The sequence below is a fragment of the Pinus tabuliformis genome, chromosome 1_2, assembly GCF_031772625.1.
Source record: "Pinus tabuliformis cultivar Carrire ecotype Pingquan chromosome 1_2, CPIR1, whole genome shotgun sequence".
Lineage (NCBI taxonomy): Eukaryota > Viridiplantae > Streptophyta > Pinopsida > Pinales > Pinaceae > Pinus > Pinus tabuliformis.
Genome location: NC_142298.1, coordinates 1,061,130,222 through 1,061,150,202, shown reverse-complemented (window position 1 = coordinate 1,061,150,202; position 19,981 = coordinate 1,061,130,222).

Genomic DNA, 19,981 nt, shown 5'->3' with positions numbered 1-19,981 from the left:
AAACTAAAATCGAAATTCGGCTATAAGTGCTTTCCAGTGAAAATTGGTATCCATGTACCCGCCCCCCGGGCAACCCGGTAACATCAGCGACTCCTTTGTTCTTGTGTTATATTCCACCATACTCTCACTACCCCTCAGCATTAGCCATATCGTGTCACGACCATCTCCTACAACGAGAAAATCTGTGCCTTCTGAGGATTTGATCATGTCTTCAATCAATTCGGCCTTGATGGTATCAATCATCTCCCACTGCCACTGCCGTTCACTAAATTTCCATATACCCAATGAAAAATGGGGGACTATTGGGAGTTTTCCAAACATCCCTTTCCCTGACTCATCTCCCTTCAATCTCCCCACCCATATAAATCCATAATCACCAGCTCCATCGTTAAAAGGGACCATAATGGGTAGTGCGCCTCCATTATTTTTTAAGTCTATAGTTCCAGGGATGTTCAGAAAAGACTTTACGTCAACCTTCACATGGTGCCGGTTCCTATATGGATAATCAAAGGATTTGAAAGTGGAGGAAATACAGGTAAAAATGTTGATAGCACGAACAATGTTGATACGACGATAACTCCGTAAAGGAGATGGAAAAAGAGTGGAGGAGAGAGGAACACCATGACGCAAAATTGGTTGTACTGTCCAGACCGTTGTAGTGGACGAATATTGAGCAAGGTGGACGCAACTTTCACCTGCAGCCTCACAATTGCCGAACAAATAAAGCTCAAAATCACGTGTGATCGGATTGACCAGCATCTCCGCTGTTCCATCAACAATGAGAGACTCAAGGAATTTAAGACGGTCTTCAGTGTGTGGTAAAATCGTGGGCAAACTTATGACTTGAGATTTGACAGGATTAACAACAAATAAATTGAAGTCAGATCGGGCTACCAAAAATAAGCCGTGACAAGTAGCTTTCACGCCCAGTGTCTTCATGCCCAACTTTTCCCAATCGCAAGGCATGTTCAAGAGAAGCCAGCGTTTTGAGGCAAAGCTAAAAGCCCACATATCTAAGTTACTGTTATTAATCACAATGAACTTGTCAGTTTTCCAAGTCATGAATTGTTGGGAAGCACAAACCGCAGCCCAATGATGGCTTATAGACCAAGAGGTTAAAACCTCAGTCACTGACATTTTGGAAAGAATCTTCGCCATTACATCATCTGGAAAATGAATGAGTTCATCACCTTTTTCAACAAGGGCCTCACAATCTTTGTCAGATGTGCCTTTCGAAATGGAAATGTTGTAATAGCCATTAAACTCTCGAATCAGAAGCTCCATTGGAATTTTTTGTGCAAAGCGAGTGACAGCTTCTCTCCATTCAGGGGTGAACACCGAACTTAATTTGGGGTGGTCTACAGAACACTTCCTCTTGCTTCCGCATTTGTAATCTTCATCTCTTTTTTGCCCCATGAATTCTTCTATCATTGAAAAGAATGCGCCATCAAACCCGGAAACCTCTTCGTTGCTGCGTCTCTCCATATTTCGGGCAGATTCAATTGCAAACAGAACACTCCCTGAAACCTCTTCGTTGCTGCGTCTCTCCATATTTCGGGCAGATTCAATTGCCAACAGAACACTCCCTGAAACCTCTTCATTGCTGCGTCTCTCCATATTTCGGGCAGATTCAATTGCCAACAGAACACTCCCTGAAACCTCTTCGTTGCTGCGTCTCTCCATATTTCCGGCAGATTCAATTGCCAACAGAACACTCGTGACTTCCGAAGTAGATCTGTATGCTTATATTGAATCTCTGATAAGATTTTAAGATTTTTCGTTTTAAGCAAAAGTTAGGGTTATATGATTGTTATATATAGCAACGCTCCAAGAAAAAAGTGGGGCTCTAGTTTAGCAAAATAGAATAAAAGAATTAAGTCGGCAGACCCAATCGGAGGGTGATCTCCAAACGGACCACAACTTTCACGTCGATCGTTTGTCCATTGGTTAAGAAATATGGAATGCGCTTCTTATTGTTATTATTTTTAATGGGACGCTCTATTTACATTTCCGCTCAATTTTTAATAGTCAAATAGTCATATGACCGTTTGTCCACTTGTTAACAAATACACCACTCACTCATTTTTAATGGTCAAATGGTTCCACGACCGTTTGTCCACTTGTTAACAAATACAGAAGGTTATTTCCATAAATAGTGATCGGTATCTGTATTTAATTTTAATAATCAAATTAATCAACGGAGATGGGTTTCTTTTCTCATAAATAATGGATTCTAATTTTTGTTTATCCACTTGTTAACGAATACAGAGGGTGGTTATTATATTTTTATAAATATTGATGGGTATTTGTATTTAATTTTAATAATTAAATTAATCAATAGAGATGGGTTTCGTTTCTCATAAATAATGGATTCTAATTTCTGTTTGTCCACTTGTGAACGAATACAGAAGATGGTTACTATATTTTTATAAATAATGATGGGTATTTGTATTTAATTTTAATAATCAAATTAATCAATAGAGATGGGTTTCTTTTCTCATAAATAATGGATTCTAATTTTAATGGACAAAATGTTAAATAAAGGTGGATTTTTTTAATTCATAGATAAAGGATATCATATATAGATGTGTATTGTAATTTTATATATATGTTTTGTTGTGAACTGAGCACCTTTATTCTTGACATTCTTAATTTACTTTTATTTATTTAACTTTTGTGTTTAAACTTTTATGTTACTTATTTGTTTTTGATTGGGTTTTCTAATTTTAATTTTTTTTTAATGACTATTTTTATTAAATTTTTAATGGATAATTAGTATTTTTCTTTATTAAAGAGTATTTGGCACTTGGTATCGTTTTTCTCACTGGTCTTGAAAATGGGTGGAGTGCTTAACCAAAATCTAATGAATTAAAAATCATCTACACTATTTCATTTTAAAAGATTACTAAACAATTGTGAAAATTAATATTTTTTATGAAAATATTTTCTAAATAAAAAAAATGTAGGTTATAGTTAAAAAAAAAATATATATATATATATATATATATATATGTTGGTTCAAATTCCTAAACAATTGTGAAAATCAATACTCTTTTATTAAACTATTTTTTAAATAAAAAAAAATGCAGGTTATAGTAAGAAACAAAAATAAATATATTTATTTTGGTAGTTTAACCGACCTAGATCCATCAGAATTTTGGAAGGGATCAAGTCTCTTAAAGTGCAAACCACTTTTATAATGAAAACATATGTGATCCCACTTGACACTTGATCGATCAAAAGTTAAGCTTAATTATTAATAAATAATAATATTAATAATTATTTTATTTTAAATTTTATTATTTTGAAAACTTCTTCTCGAATATTTTGTAGATTCAATGAGGTGTCTCATGTTTAAGGGTAAAAGTTCACTCTTCTTTACTGACCAAATAATAGTAATAATGATAGAAGATTTTGGTCCAATAAATATTAATATTAATGAGATAATAATTAAATATACATATTAAAAATAATATATTGTTTTGTTAGATTAAGTTTCGCTTGTTTTCTGCTCTACGACTGAATCCCGCGAGCGCGCCTCGTGATCCTGCTTGTGCCTCAGCATGGATCCTTCGGATCCGCCTGGTGGGGATCCGGATCTGCAAAGGGCTTTCTCCAATCTGGTCAAATCTCTTCCGCCGCAGCGCCCTAGACCAACTGCAACAAAATTTGTAAAGAAGCTGGATGTTTTGCAGGAAGTCCAGCTGCCGCCTGCTACGCCAAGGATGGCGGCTCTCTCTCTTTCAGAGAAAGGATTAATCGGACAGTTCATAGGGCTTTGGTCGTCGCCCAGAACAGTACAAAGGTGGGTCGAAAAGAACTGGTCGGATAAGACTCAGGGAAAAATTGCTATAAGATTCTGTGGCAGAGGATATTTTACCTTTCACTTTGAGACCAAGGAAGACAAAGATCTAATATTCAGAAACAGGCCCTATTTTATGGACTCCAGGGGCCTCTATCTCAACAAATGTACTCCGGATTTTGATCCAGAACTTGATATTCCGAATGCGGTTCCAGTTTGGGTAAGGTTACCCAATCTTCCCCTTCACTGCTGGGGGGACGAATCAGTTAAAGCCATAGGAAATGCAGTGGGAAAATACATAAATCGCAGCGAGCCCAAAGACAACATGTAGGCGTGTGCTCGGATATGTGTTGAAGTCGACCTAGGACGCGGTTTGCCGGAAGCGATCAAGCTGAAGGTGGACGATTGGAGTCACATTCAACAGCTAGACTACGAGCAAATTCCTTTTAAGTGCAAGGTATGTCACGAGTACGGCCACTTTGCCAATAGATGTCCAAAAAATGTGATTGTTGATAATGATGAACAAGAAGGGCAATGGGAACCTGTTAAAAAGAAAAATTCATCTCCTCCCACCAAACCAACCGTGGATTCTGATGCCCCCGGAACCTCAACTCAACAGCCTCCTGTCTCCCCTTCTCGAACCCCAGATCCTCCTCTCCCTCCCTCTTCCAATCCCTTCTCAATCCTTTCTGAAGCTGAGCATGGGCCTGACCTTCCCTCCATCGAGCCCCCGCCCATGCACTCGACCTCTCCCATTATGCAGCCCCCCCTCCAGCAGCTGACCCCTTACCTGCAGCCCCCCCCCCTGATCCTCCAGTTTCGAGAATTACCAGAAGCTCTTCAAAGGATCATGGAGGGCCTAGTGATATACCAAAAAAGCACGGACCTGGAAGAAAATCAGCTAAACATCAAAGAGATGAAAGTGCTCAAAAAGACATAGCAATGGGCACTCAAACGCCAATAGAATCCTTTATAATGGGGCATCCGGAAAAAGAAAACAATGGCAAAGGACATGAGAGGCGGGCACCTCTCCAGACAGTAAGTTTATCATGATGAAAATACTATCTTGGAACAGCAGGGGATTAGGGCACCCCTCTAAGCTAGTTGCCCTCAGGGACCTGATCCACAGTGAGAAACCTGAAATTATTCTAATTCAAGAGACAAAGCAAGAGCAGTGTGAAATGAACAAAGTCATTAGCCAGCAAAAAAACCTTTGTGGAATCATAAGTGAGGCAAGAGGAGCCTCAAGCGGTATAGCAACGCTTTGGGACAGTAACAAATGGATGCGCAGCTCTTCAAATGTTCACCAACATTGGATTCGAACTGCTTTGGACAACAGAAATGGAGGTCAGTCAGTGATAGTGTATAATGTGTATGTCCCAAACCAATGTAGAGAAAAAGAGGTATGTTGGGATACTTTGAAAGAAAATATAGATCTGGATCAGAATGCCAACCTGATAATAGCAGGGGACCTTAACCTTGTTTTGCATGCAAACGAAAAAAGAGGAGGTATCTTTACCATTGATCCTTGCAGAAGTCAGTTAGAAACTATAATTCAGGATCATGATCTGATCGATGTCAGGCCTAAAAATCGTAAGTATACCTGGAGCAATAGAAGACTTGGAGCCAGCAACATCATGGAGCGGCTGGATAGATTTCTTATCAGTATAAATTTCCTTTCCTCGTTTTCATCAGGCTACTCAAATATTCTTAACGGGTCGGCTTCGGACCACTATCCAATAACACTATCTCTCCAAAGTCATTGCCCGTTATGGCCCATCCCATTCAAATACAGTTCAATATGGAATCAGATTCTGGCTGCAAAAGAAGTGGTGCAGACAACATGGCGCCAGCACGTAGAAGGATCTCCAAGTCACATCTGGGAGACAAAGGTAAAACGAGTAAGGCAGGCCTTAAAGAGCTGGGCAAAAACTAGTTATCAAGAGCCCGAGCTAAACAAACAAAAAATCAAACAAGAGCTAGAGGAAATACAACAGAGTATTGAAAGGCAGGGATTAACTCAGCAGAACAAAGAGCAAGAGGGCAAAGCTTACTCTCAATTGAGCCAAATCCTTAGAGATGAAGAGGAAAAATGGAGGCTGAAATCAAGACAGCTCTGGCTGCAGGAAGGGGATAAAAACACAGCTTATTTCCATAAGCAAGCCACGGTGAGACAACTCAGAAACACAGTGAGCACCATAACAGACAACGAGGGAAACATATATAGTACACAGGACTCAATAAAAGATGCAGCCTCCAGGCACTTCTGTCAGCTTCTGACAGAAGACAAAGATCCAGAAGACTACTCAGACATGCTCAAGCACTTACCAAAAGGGGTCACCTCTGAAATGAACAACAAGCTTACGAAAGAAGTGGAAGATGAGGAAGTTAAAGCAGCTATCTGGAATTTACAACCGGATAAGGCTCCAGGACCGGATGGATTTCCTATATGCTTTTATAGGGAGTACTGGTCTCTAATCAAAAAAGACCTTCTAAAGATGATTCGATGGGTGTTGAGAAAAGTTAAAATGGGGGGATTCACCAATTCCACTTACCTAGCTTTAATACCAAAAGAAAACTGCCCTACAACTTTCTCGAGATTCAGGCCAATCTCCCTATGTAACTCAGCCTACAAAATCATTTCAAAAATCTTGGCAACCAGGCTTAAACCCCTTCTCTCCACCTTGATCTCTGAAAATATCATATGAGGATAAAGATGCAAAATGAGAGATAATTAACATTTATCAAAAATCGCAGGCATCGATTAACTATCTTATAGGTTTATGCTCAAATGAAGGAGATTGGGTTTTGGATCTGTTCTGAGGTTCAGGTAAATTTGCTGAGGATCGAAAAATAAAGGTCCTTTCCATCATGAGATCCGGCCCAGAACCAGAAGGAAATAGCGAGCTCTGAGTATCCCGCGGTCAGGCCTCTAGTCGTTCCAAAGCAGAGCAGAGCTTTTGGGATCGCGGCGGCGTAGATCGCTTCTCAAACCCTAAGCCCATAACGAGCCTCCATCGCTCCCGAATCTCTAAAACTTTTATGTTACAAAAGACTTTATATGAATGGTTTATTTGCAGAGACCTCTTGAACACATAACGACACGACAGATGGCTTGGTGACGATTGACCCAAAGTTAATACCCAAAAACGGTTGAAGACTTTCATAGTGGTTTTATCAGCTTTAAGGCAAAGGATTTCCCAACCCAGGTGAATGAAACGTGTCGTGTTCAAGAGCGGTGATAAGTTTCTTCTGTAACAAAGGATAACAAATAGGTTCATTCTTCTCTCTTTTCCCCCACCATTTCTCGCAAGTACCTCTTTATTTTTTACAAGCTTGAGGAGGATAACATATGCTTGATTGTAAGCTCATCCTTCGGATGAGTCCAACTTAGTTTAGATTCGGACCCTAAGAAGGAGTGGTCCGTTCCTGTTTGTAATCGAACAGGTCCTTTACTGTGAAATTTTAACAAGTCTAGTATAGGAGAAACTCAGCATTTTTCAATTTTAGAGAGTCTGAAAAAACTAAAGAAGACTCCAAGGTGAATTTTTTCGTAAATTTGTGTCTCCCAAGCCCGAAAAAGTATAAAATAATACCTGAGAGAACCGCTTGATCTCGCGACCAAGGAGTACTTTCATGATTAATGCCTTTGACCTGAAAAGTAAAAAGCGATGAGAGGCATGTCATTTTATTTCCAGTATCGAATTTGAAACGACAAAAATCCGGCAATATTTTCTTGTTTTTACGGTCAGAAAAGGGCTGTAAGAGGACCGTCTTTTAATTCCGTTTTAACGAGTGTAAAAGAAACGCTCGGCAATCTTTTCATATTTTAGGAGTCATAAAAGAGCTTAAAAGATGACTCTGATGTCTTGGTTCGTGAAAAATGATGATTTTACCCTAAAGTCCTTTTTGTCCTGCACAAAAACAACACATTACTCATACCTGTTTAAGATGGGCAAAAATACATTGAAAAATATCCCTTCATGGTGAAAAATAAACAAACTTAGCATTCATTTATCCAAAAAACCTATAAAAAGACTTTTTACCATGTCATTTTTACCATTTTACTGTTGAGGGTGAGAAAAGGGCTTTTGACAAGAAAACTTCCCGTGGACTTTGCGGAGAATCCGACCGACGGAATCGAGCGCCGTCTCTTTCAGGTATTTCACAACATCCTCCTCTTCAATTTCATCCGTTTAGAATTCCATTTTAAGTTTTAGTTTGATTTTTTGGAGGGTTTGTGGTTTTAGGGTCCGCTTTTTGGGGGACGCAGGTGCCCCATGGGTGACCTGCGTACCCCGACATTTTCGTATATGGGGAAATGGTCGGAGTACGCAGCCCACCTTCAGAACAACTGCGTACCCACACTCTGTTTTTTGAACGCGGGGTGCGTACTCCGCGCAAAGCGGATTTTCAAAACCCAAACTCAAAACCTAACCATCAAAATTTGATTTAATGAATTCTAATCAATGTTTTTTGGTGTGTAGATTGCCCACCATGCTAGATTGGCGTGAAAGAGAACACGAAGATGTCGATTTGGCCGAAATAGGTCATCAAACTTCCATTGATGCTTTAAAGGCATGCGGTCTCTACAAGTACTGGGCCATACCTGGCATGAGGGCCCAGGTGCCATTCTTAGAGTGGCTGGTTGAAAGGTGGAACATTCAGGATCAATGTTTTTACATCGGAGAACACCAGCTCGAGATAGAGTCCTCCGACATATATTTTCTCACTGGCTTGCCTAACAGGGGCGAGCAACTTTCTCTATTCGGGACTAGGCCGGGTGGCCAATCCCTTGCTAGTCTCCGGCTAGAGTGGTGCAACAATCAAAACTAGGATAAGGGGATAGAAATCAAATACATATCCCGACCTGAACTTATGGTAATTGCCTTTACAGTTACCAGACTTTGCGGTGCTGCCGCTTTGCACATAGCCACTGGTTCCCAAATGCAGATGGCTATAGATTGCTTCCGAGGCACCATTTTCAACTGGTGCGATGCTGTGCTGGCCAATATGAAAGGCCAACTAACTAGGGCAAAGAACGGACAATTGAAGACCTTTGGATATGGGCCGTTAGTTGTGAGCTTTGCCCTAGAGAGAGTTCCAATGCTGATCCCCAGCATCTTATTGTTCCAGTTGGGCCTCCTCGGGAGCCTAAGTTGACGCGATGGGTTTCGGTAATGGCCCGGCATCCTGATGAGGGAGCGGGAGTTGTCTGATTTCCTGCGGGTTACTTTCACTAGTTGGAGAGCCAGGTATTTGCGATTCAAGATTTTCCTTATGCCGGAGTAGATTTTCGCAATGATCTGGACATGGTTCTTCCACAGGGAGAACAATGGGACGACAGAGGTACTTCATTTTTCACAAGTTTTTAAATTATTATTATTTTTTTTTTATATCGTCTCAAAACTAACAGCACAAATTTTCAAAATGCAGATGTAGGTCCACGGCGTCCGGCCAATCTCTGGGCTTTTGAGAGAAGAGTACCAGTTGTACCAGCACCGGCCCCACAGGATGCGGCCGCAGAGACTTTAGCCGAGCTGGAACAGGACTTAGAGTGTCTCACGGCGGGCATACCAGAGACGACTATAAACGATATTCCTATCCGACTTCAGCGCTATGTGGTCGCAGTCCCAGGACCTTTCAGGAGGTTCCTGTGTATGGTAGCGCGGGCAGTGGTCTCATATAGAGAGCACCACCAGTGATTGGCTAGTCACTTTTGTAGACACATGTGACATTTTTGGTTTTTTGTACTTATCATTTTTGTCGATCATAAGGTATTTTTCAACCTATGATCGAAGACGATGTATATTTTTGACACACTCCTATCTATATATATCATTATTACCGGCTTATTTTGTTAAACATGTGTGATGAAATGTTTATAAATTTACATTTATGATTGTTACAAATGTCTATTTAACATTCGAGACGCCATTGCATCTGCTAATGTATTTAAAGACCTTGGAATATGCTGATATTCAATGTAATCAAATTCACGTTCCAAGAGACGCACCCTAAAAAACAATCTTAATAACACTGGATTTCTAATGGCATAGACTCTATTAAGCTGTAATACAACAAGTTCAGAATCCAACCTCACTATCAAACTCCGAATCCCAAATGAAATAGATTCAGATAATAATTCAATCACTGCACTGTATTTTGCAATGTTGTTTGTTGTTTGACCGAGGCTCACCCCATGCATAGAAACTAACTCGTCAGAGGGCGAATAGATAACCCAAGCTGCGGAAGAGATATTCTGTGTACTACGACAAGCACCATCAGCAAATCCAATGTACGTTTGGAGAGGCAATGGGAACCTGTTAAAAAGAAAAAATCATCTCCTCCCACCAAACCAATCGTGGATTCTGATGCCCCCGGAACCTCAACTCAACAGCCTCCTGTCTCCCCTTCTCGAACCCCAGATCCTCCTCTCCCTCCCTCTTCCAATCCCTTCTCAATCCTTTCTGAAGCTGAGCATGGGACTGACCTTCCCTCCATCGAGCCCCCGCCCATGCACTCGACCTTTCCCATTATGCAGCCCCCCCTCCAGCAGCTGACCCCTTACCTGCAGCCCCCCCTCCAGCAGCTGACCCCTTACCTGCAGCCCCCCCCCCCTGATCCTCCAGTTTCGAGAATTACCAGAAGCTCTTCAAAGGATCATGGAGGGCCTAGTGATATACCAAAAAAACACGGACCTGGAAGAAAATCAGCTAAACATCAAAGAGATGAAAGTGCTCAAAAAGACATAGCAATGGGCACTCAAACGCCAATAGAATCCTTTATAATGGGGCATCCGGAAAAAGAAAACAATGGCAAAGGACATGAGAGGCGGGCACCTCTCCACACAGTAAGTTTATCATGATGAAAATACTATCTTGGAACAGCAGGGGATTAGGGCACCCCTCTAAGCTAGTTGCCCTCAGGGACCTGATCCACAGTGAGAAACCTGAAATCATCCTAATTCAAGAGACAAAGCAAGAGCAGTGTGAAATGAACAAAGTCATTAGCCAGCAAAAAAACCTTTGTGGAATCATAAGTGAGGCAAGAGGAGCCTCAAGCGGTATAGCAACGCTTTGGGACAGTAACAAATGGATGTGCAGCTCTTCAAATGTTCACCAACATTGGATTCGAACTGCTTTGGACAACAGAAATGGAGGTCAGTCAGTGATAGTGTATAATGTGTATGTCCCAAACCAATGTAGAGAAAAAGAGGTATGTTGGGATACTTTGAAAGAAAATATAGATCTGGATCAGAATGCCAACCTGATAATAGCAGGGGACCTTAACCTTGTTCTGCATGCAAACGAAAAAAGAGGAGGTATCTTTACCATTGATCCTTGCAGAAGTCAGTTAGAAACTATAATTCAGGATCATGATCTGATCGATGTCAGGCCTAAAAATCGTAAGTATACGTGGAGCAATAGAAGACTTGGAGCCAGCAACATCATGGAGCGGCTGGATAGATTTCTTATCAGTATAAATTTCCTTTCCTCGTTTTCATCAGGCTACTCAAATATTCTTAACGGGTCGGCTTCGGACCACTATCCAATAACACTATCTCTCCAAAGTCATTGCCCGTTATGGCCCATCCCATTCAAATACAGTTCAATATGGAATCAGATTCCGGCTGCAAAAGAAGTGGTGCAGACAACATGGCGCCAGCACGTAGAAGGATCTCCAAGTCACATCTGGGAGACAAAGGTAAAACGAGTAAGGCAGGCCTTAAAGAGCTGGGCAAAAACTAGTTATCAAGAGCCCGAGCTAAACAAACAAAAAATCAAACAAGAGCTAGAGGAAATACAACAGAGTATTGAAAGGCAGGGATTAACTCAGCAGAACAAAGAGCAAGAGGGCAAAGCTTACTCTCAATTGAGCCAAATCCTTAGAGATGAAGAGGAAAAATGGAGGTTGAAATCAAGACAGCTCTGGCTGCAGGAAGGGGATAAAAACACAGCTTATTTCCATAAGCAAGCCACGGTGAGACAACTCAGAAACACAGTGAGCACCATAACAGACAACGAGGGAAACATATATAGTACACAGGACTCAATAAAAGATGCAGCCTCCAGGCACTTCTGTCAGCTTCTGACAGAAGACAAAGATCCAGAAGACTACTCAGACATGCTCAAGCGCTTACCAATATTGAATTTATATATATATATATATATATATATATATATATATTAAGTGTTATATAAATTTACTTAATTATTTCTTTTTTACTCGATGATTAGGTACAACACTAGCATGTTGCTTACAAATAAGACGAAATTGCATTGATGACAACCATGCACACTCTCTAGACCATCATCTTCTATCTCTCCCCCAGAACACAAGTATAAAATCGAAGCATCTAACCTCCATATGGTTTAAGAATGATGCATATCAACCAATGAATATACTCTCCACATCAGCATCAAGAAATATACTAAACCAGTCAATATACAAAGAAACATATCGAATGAAACACCTCTATAAGAAACAACAATATACATAAGAAATAATAGGAAACAATGAACAACAACATAATATGTGCATATCCATAAGGCAAAAAACCCATACTCCATAGCAACTTACATAGCAGTAACACCAATAGCCACACATCCTCTTCACTCATATCATGAGGTTGAGGCCCAACAATAAAATCATATCATGAGGCACAACATGGACTCCTCCAAGAATTTCACAATGACAACAATGGATGGCTAAAGTGAATAGAAACAAATAATCCCCCTTGAAGATATGTCATTTCCAAAATCATATCCAACCTTCAATGATTTACTTCCTCTGCAAACATTGCTTCCTTGCCAAGACGGAAGAACCATATGGACCAAAAATCTACTTGACTATGACTATACGACATATAACATTATACATTCATGATTGTAGTAGCGACATAAGACCTCATATATGACCATAACATGACCTCACGACTCATGAATAAATGACCCAAAGATACATACAATAAAAGTACATGGCTTCATGAGAATTTTACATCGATATATCAATAAAATACATGTTTTCATCATCATATCCTATGGACCAATGACAAAAATATGACATAAACTCATGATACCCCTCCAAAACATCCCTATCATCAAAATGACTCAAACTACTAATGATTGGACCGACTATCAACATGGAAAGATGAAACAATGAAAGATACATGGTTGTAATAAAGTGCATATAACATCCCATACATGGCTTGTCCATGTCTCAAATCATATATATGCATGCTCATATATACCAATATCTCCTATGCATGGTATGCATAGCTTCCCTTGAGCTCAAGATACCTCCAATAGACAAGTTGATCATGTGAACCTGAAACGTGCAAGAGGCTCAATGATCTCATAACGTGTTGTTGCAATAACTTGTACTCATTAAACTATCACAAGTCTACCATAGGCTCCCCCTGAGATTATGCACCTCTTGTAAATTCTGCAGTCCTTTTATAAATATGCAGGAAATACTAATGGACTACAAGAGGGAATTCTCTTCACTACTTGAAGAGTTAATGCTACTTATTTCTCCAAACTATCTTTGACTTCTTATTTTCTTCCTTCACTGGTTTTCTACTCTATCCTCATTATTTTTGTTGCTTTTGCTGATTTTTCCTTGAATAATGGGACAAAATGTAGTCTCTATTCCATATGGCCAAAGTTATGACATGTGTAGCACTCCACATGGCCAAGATATGAAGAAATAGGATCAAATCTCTTTTTTCTCATGCCATATCTATACCATTTCATGCAATGTTCTTATCCTCCATTAGTTGGATCTGCAATCAAATGCCTTGTGGCTAGACAGGTTACATGAATAACAATAACCATAAAAAGCATGATTATACCTATTAGCCAACTTCCTTGGTTGGTGATACTGGTGCAACCTACACTGATCATATCTATCCATTTTGTTTCAGCATTTAGTTGCAACATGTCCAAACTTGTGACGACTGTAACATTCTACCTTATGCACAAAAGGAACAAAAGAACTTTGGTTCCTTTTGAATTTTAAAGATCTACCATGATCCTCTCTTGGAGCAAAATATTTTCTGAATGTAGGAGATCCTTGAGATTTTCTTCTCTGGTGCTACTGGTTTTGTTGATTAATTTTTTGTTCGTTTATTTATTTCTACTCTTATGGTTGGCATTGTTTGCTACAAGTTCTTCTGGTTCTACTTAAGTGTTTTTACCTGCATGTAGACTCGCCCTTTTGAAATCCCAAGACTAGATTTATACAATGGTGATCTCTGGATCTCAAGAAAATTATCCAAGGCCACATTGCTCTTCTCCAACTTTCGTTGCTTCAAAGACAACACTTCATCTTCTAGCCTCTGACACTCATATTCCTTCTCTTTGTACTACTTCCTCATGCCTTCCTCAACCTTTATAATTCTGCCAATTTAATTTTTAAGCTGATAATCTCCTCCTTGAGATTGGCCTCCTTATCATCACATCTATGCAATAGTTTGTCTTGATTATTTCATGTAGTTGTTAGTATAGAAAGCTTAGCTATAAGAACCTTAATATCATTCTCATCTTCACTAAGCACTTCAACATGATCAAAATCTAAATAATCAAAATTATAATTCAAAACAAAATCATTAATATTTATACCCTTGGGTTCATAATTTTCTATTTTCTTCTCATCATTGGTTGAATCATTTGCACTAGTAGGATGAGACTCTTGTGGCTGAGATTCTTGATTCTGTAGGCCCTTTTTATTCTTCTTCTTATTGCTCTTTTTCTAATTCATCTTCCTTCAATCTACAAACCAATATAAATCCAGAATCACCAAGTCCTACGCTATAGGGGACAATAACGGGTAATATGCCTTCATGATTTTTGAAGTCTAATGTTGCCAAGATATTCAAAAACAAGTTTCCATTAACACTAGCATGGCGTTGGTTGCTACATTTATAGCCAAAAAGTTGGAAAGTAGAGAAAATACAAATAACAGTAATCCTACGACAAAAGCTCCATAAAGGAGATGGAAAAAGAGTCAAGGAGAGAGCAACACCATAGAGAAAAATGTATTGTATTGTCTTCAACTTTGAATTGCAAGAATGTTGAGCAAGGTAGACTCAAATTTCACATGTACCCTCACAAATATCAAACAAATAAAGCTCAAAATGACCTCTGACTTGATCGAGTACCATGTCTATTGTTCTATCAGCAATGAGAGAGTTAGGGAATTTAACACGGTCTTAAGTGTGTGGTAAAAACATCGACAAAGTTATGACTTGAGCTCTTAGAGGTTTAACAATAAATATATTGAATTAAGATTGGTCTACCAAAAATAAGTTATCACAAATAGATTTCACACCTTTAGTCTTCATGCCCAACTCTTCCCAATCGCAAGGGATGTTCAACAAATTCCAACATTTTTAAGCAACGTTAAAAGCCCACAATGAACTTCTGACTTTTTACATTCACGGACTGAAATGTTTAGGAGGCACAAACTGCATCCCAATCATCACTTATAGAACAAGAGGCTAAAACCTCAACCACTATGATTTTGTAAAGATTGTTATCCATTACTTCATCTGGATAATGAATCAGTTGACCAACTTTTCATTTACCTTTTTCAACAAGGGCCTCAAAATCTTTATTAGATGTGCCTTTTGAAATTAGAACATTGTAGTAGAAATTAAATTCTCTAATCAAAAGCTCCATTGGAATTTTTTTTGGAAAGCGAGTGAAAACTTCTCTCCATGTAGGAGTCGAGACAGAACTTAATTTGGGGTGGTCTACAAAATGCTTCCTCTTACTTTAACATTTGTAATCTTCATCTTTTTTCTACAGAATAAAATCTTCTATCATTGGAAAGAATGCACCATCCAAATGCGAAGCCTCTTCTTTACGGTGACTCTCCATATTCTGAGTTGTTTCAATGTCCGACATATCGTAATTAATGGATAAGAACACTAGTGAGTCATACCATTATGCTTATATGGAATCTCTTGTCATATTTTTCCTTCTAAACAAAAGGTGGTTATATGATTGTTATATATAGCAACGCTCCAAGAAAAAAGTGGGGCTCTAGTTTAGAAAAAAGTATAAAAGAATTGTGTCGTTTGGGGATCAGTTGACCCAACTGGGTGTCGACTATTCCCATTTTCGAGGGTGATCGATAAACTAACCCATCTACAGGCGTCTATAACCACAACAGTTACATTGATATCTTGATATAAGGAAAATTTGTTTGTCCATCAGTTAAGAAATATGGAATGTCCCTTCTTCTTATTATTATTTTTAATGGAGACAGTCTTTACATTTCCACTAAATTTTAATAGTTAAATGGTCATATAGCGTTTGTAAACTAAAATCGAAATTCGGCTATAAGTGCTTTCCAATGTACCCGCCCCCCGGGCAACCCGGTAACATCAGCGACTCCTTTGTTCTTGTGTTATATTCCACCATACTCTCACTACCCCTCAGCATTAGCCATATCGTGTCACGACCATCTCCTACAACGAGAAAATCTGTGCCTTCTGAGGATTTGATCATGTCTTCAATCAATTCGGCCTTGATGGTATCAATCATCTCCCACTGCCACTGCCGTTCACTAAATTTCCATATACCCAATGAAAAATGGGGGACTATTGGGAGTTTTCCAAACATCCCTTTCCCTGACTCATCTCCCTTCAATCTCCCCACCCATATAAATCCATAATCACCAGCTCCATCGTTAAAAGGGACCATAATGGGTAGTGCGCCTCCATTATTTTTTAAGTCTATAGTTCCAGGGATGTTCAGAAAAGACTTTACGTCAACCTTCACATGGTGCCGGTTCCTATATGGATAATCAAAGGATTTGAAAGTGGAGGAAATACAGGTAAAAATGTTGATAGCACGAACAATGTTGATACGACGATAACTCCGTAAAGGAGATGGAAAAAGAGTGGAGGAGAGAGGAACACCATGACGCAAAATTGGTTGTACTGTCCAGACCGTTGTAGTGGACGAATATTGAGCAAGGTGGACGCAACTTTCACCTGCAGCCTCACAATTGCCGAACAAATAAAGCTCAAAATCACGTGTGATCGGATTGACCAGCATCTCCGCTGTTCCATCAACAATGAGAGACTCAAGGAATTTAAGACGGTCTTCAGTGTGTGGTAAAATCGTGGGCAAACTTATGACTTGAGATTTGACAGGATTAACAACAAATAAATTGAAGTCAGATCGGGCTACCAAAAATAAGCCGTGACAAGTAGCTTTCACGCCCAGTGTCTTCATGCCCAACTTTTCCCAATCGCAAGGCATGTTCAAGAGAAGCCAGCGTTTTGAGGCAATGCTAAAAGCCCACATATCTAAGTTACTGTTATTAATCACAATGAACTTGTCAGTTTTCCAAGTCATGAATTGTTGGGAAGCACAAACCGCAGCCCAATGATGGCTTATAGACCAAGAGGTTAAAACCTCAGTCACTGACATTTTGGAAAGAATCTTCGCCATTACATCATCTGGAAAATGAATGAGTTCATCACCTTTTTCAACAAGGGCCTCACAATCTTTGTCAAATGTGCCTTTCGAAATGGAAATGTTGTAATAGCGATTAAACTCTCGAATCAGAAGCTCCATTGGAATTTTTTGTGCAAAGCGAGTGACAGCTTCTCTCCATTCAGGGGTGAACACCGAACTTAATTTGGGGTGGTCTACAGAACACTTCCTCTTGCTTCCGCATTTGTAATCTTCATCTCTTTTTTGCCCCATGAATTCTTCTATCATTGAAAAGAATGCGCCATCAAACCCGGAAACCTCTTCGTTGCTGCGTCTCTCCATATTTCGGGCAGATTCAATTGCAAACAGAACACTCCCTGAAACCTCTTCGTTGCTGCGTCTCTCCATATTTCGGGCAGATTCAATTTGCCAACAGAACACTCCCTGAAACCTCTTCATTGCTGCGTCTCTCCATATTTCGGGCAGATTCAATTGCCAACAGAACACTCCCTGAAACCTCTTCGTTGCTGCGTCTCTCCATATTTCCGGCAGATTCAATTGCCAACAGAACACTCGTGACTTCCGAAGTAGATCTGTATGCTTATATTGAATCTCTGATAAGATTTTAAGATTTTTCGTTTTAAGCAAAAGTTAGGGTTATATGATTGTTATATATAGCAACGCTCCAAGAAAAAAGTGGGGCTCTAGTTTAGCAAAATAGAATAAAAGAATTAAGTCGGCAGACCCAATCGGAGGGTGATCTCCAAACGGACCACAACTTTCACGTCGATCGTTTGTCCATTGGTTAAGAAATATGGAATGCGCTTCTTATTGTTATTATTTTTAATGGGACGCTCTATTTACATTTCCGCTCAATTTTTAATAGTCAAATAGTCATATGACCGTTTGTCCACTTGTTAACAAATACACCACTCACTCATTAAATCAAATGGTTCCATGACCGTTTGTCCACTTGTTAACAAATACAGAAGGTTATTTCCATAAATAGTGATCGGTATCTGTATTTAATTTTAATAATCAAATTAATCAACGGAGATGGGTTTCTTTTCTCATAAATAATGGATTCTAATTTTTGTTTATCCACTTGTTAACGAATACAGAGGGTGGTTATTATATTTTTATAAATATTGATGGGTATTTGTATTTAATTTTAATAATTAAATTAATCAATAGAGATGGGTTTCGTTTCTCATAAATAATGGATTCTAATTTCTGTTTGTCCACGTGTTAACGAATACAGAAGATGGTTACTATATTTTTATAAATAATGATGGGTATTTGTATTTAATTTTAATAATCAAATTAATCAATAGAGATGGGTTTCTTTTCTCATAAATAATGGATTCTAATTTTAATGGACAAAATGTTAAATAAAGGTGGATTTTTTTAATTCATAGATAAATGATATCATATATAGATGTGTATTGTAATTTTATATATATGTTTTGTTGTGAACTGAGCACCTTTATTCTTGACATTCTTAATTTACTTTTATTTATTTAACTTTTGTGTTTAAACTTTTATGTTACTTATTTGTTTTTGATTGGGTTTTTTAATTTTAATTTTTTTTTTTAATGACTATTTTTATTAAATTTTTAATGGATAATTAGTATTTTTCTTTATTAAAGAGTATTTGGCACTTGGTATCGTTTTTCTCACTGGTCTTGAAAATGGGTGGAGTGCTTAACCAAAATCTAATGAATTAAAAATCATCTACACTATTTCATTTTAAAAGATTACTAAACAATTGTGAAAATTAATATTTTTTATGAAAATATTTTCTAAATAAAAAAAATGTAGGTTATAGTTAAAAAAAAAAAATATATATATATATATATATATATATATATATTGGTTCAAATTCCTAAACAATTGTGAAAATCAATACCCTTTTATTAAACTATTTTTTAAATAAAAAAAAATGCAGGTTATAGTAAGAAACAAAAATAAATATATTTATTTTGGTAGTTTAACCGACCTAGATCCATCTGAATTTTGGAAGGGATCAAGTCTCTTAAAGTGCAAACCACTTTTATAATGAAAACATATGTGATCCCACTTGACACTTGATCGATCAAAAGTTAAGCTTAATTATTAATAAATAATAATATTAATAATTATTTTATTTTAAATTTTATTATTTTGAAAACTTCTTCTCGAATATTTTGTAGATTCAATGAGGTGTCTCATGTTTAAGGGTAAAAGTTCACTCTTCTTTACTGACCAAATAATAGTAATAATGATAGAAGATTTTGGTCCAATAAATATTAATATTAATGAGATAATAATTAAATATATATATTAAAAATAATATATTGTTTTGTTAGATTAAGTTTCGCTTGTTTTCTGCTCTGCGACTGAATCCCGCGAGCGCGCCTCGTGATCCTGCTTGTGCCTCAGCATGGATCCTTCGGATCCGCCTGGTGGGGATCCGGATCTGCAAAGGGCTTTCTCCAATCTGGTCAAATCTCTTCCGCCGCAGCGCCCTAGACCAACTGCAACAAAATTTGTAAAGAAGCTGGATGTTTTGCAGGAAGTCCAGCTGCCGCCTGCTACGCCAAGGATGGCAGCTCTCTCTCTTTCAGAGAAAGGATTAATCGGATAGTTCACAGGGCTTTGGCCGTCGCCCAGAACAGTACAAAGGTGGGTCGAAAAGAACTGGTCGGATAAGACTCAGGGAAAAATTGCTATAAGATTCTGTGGC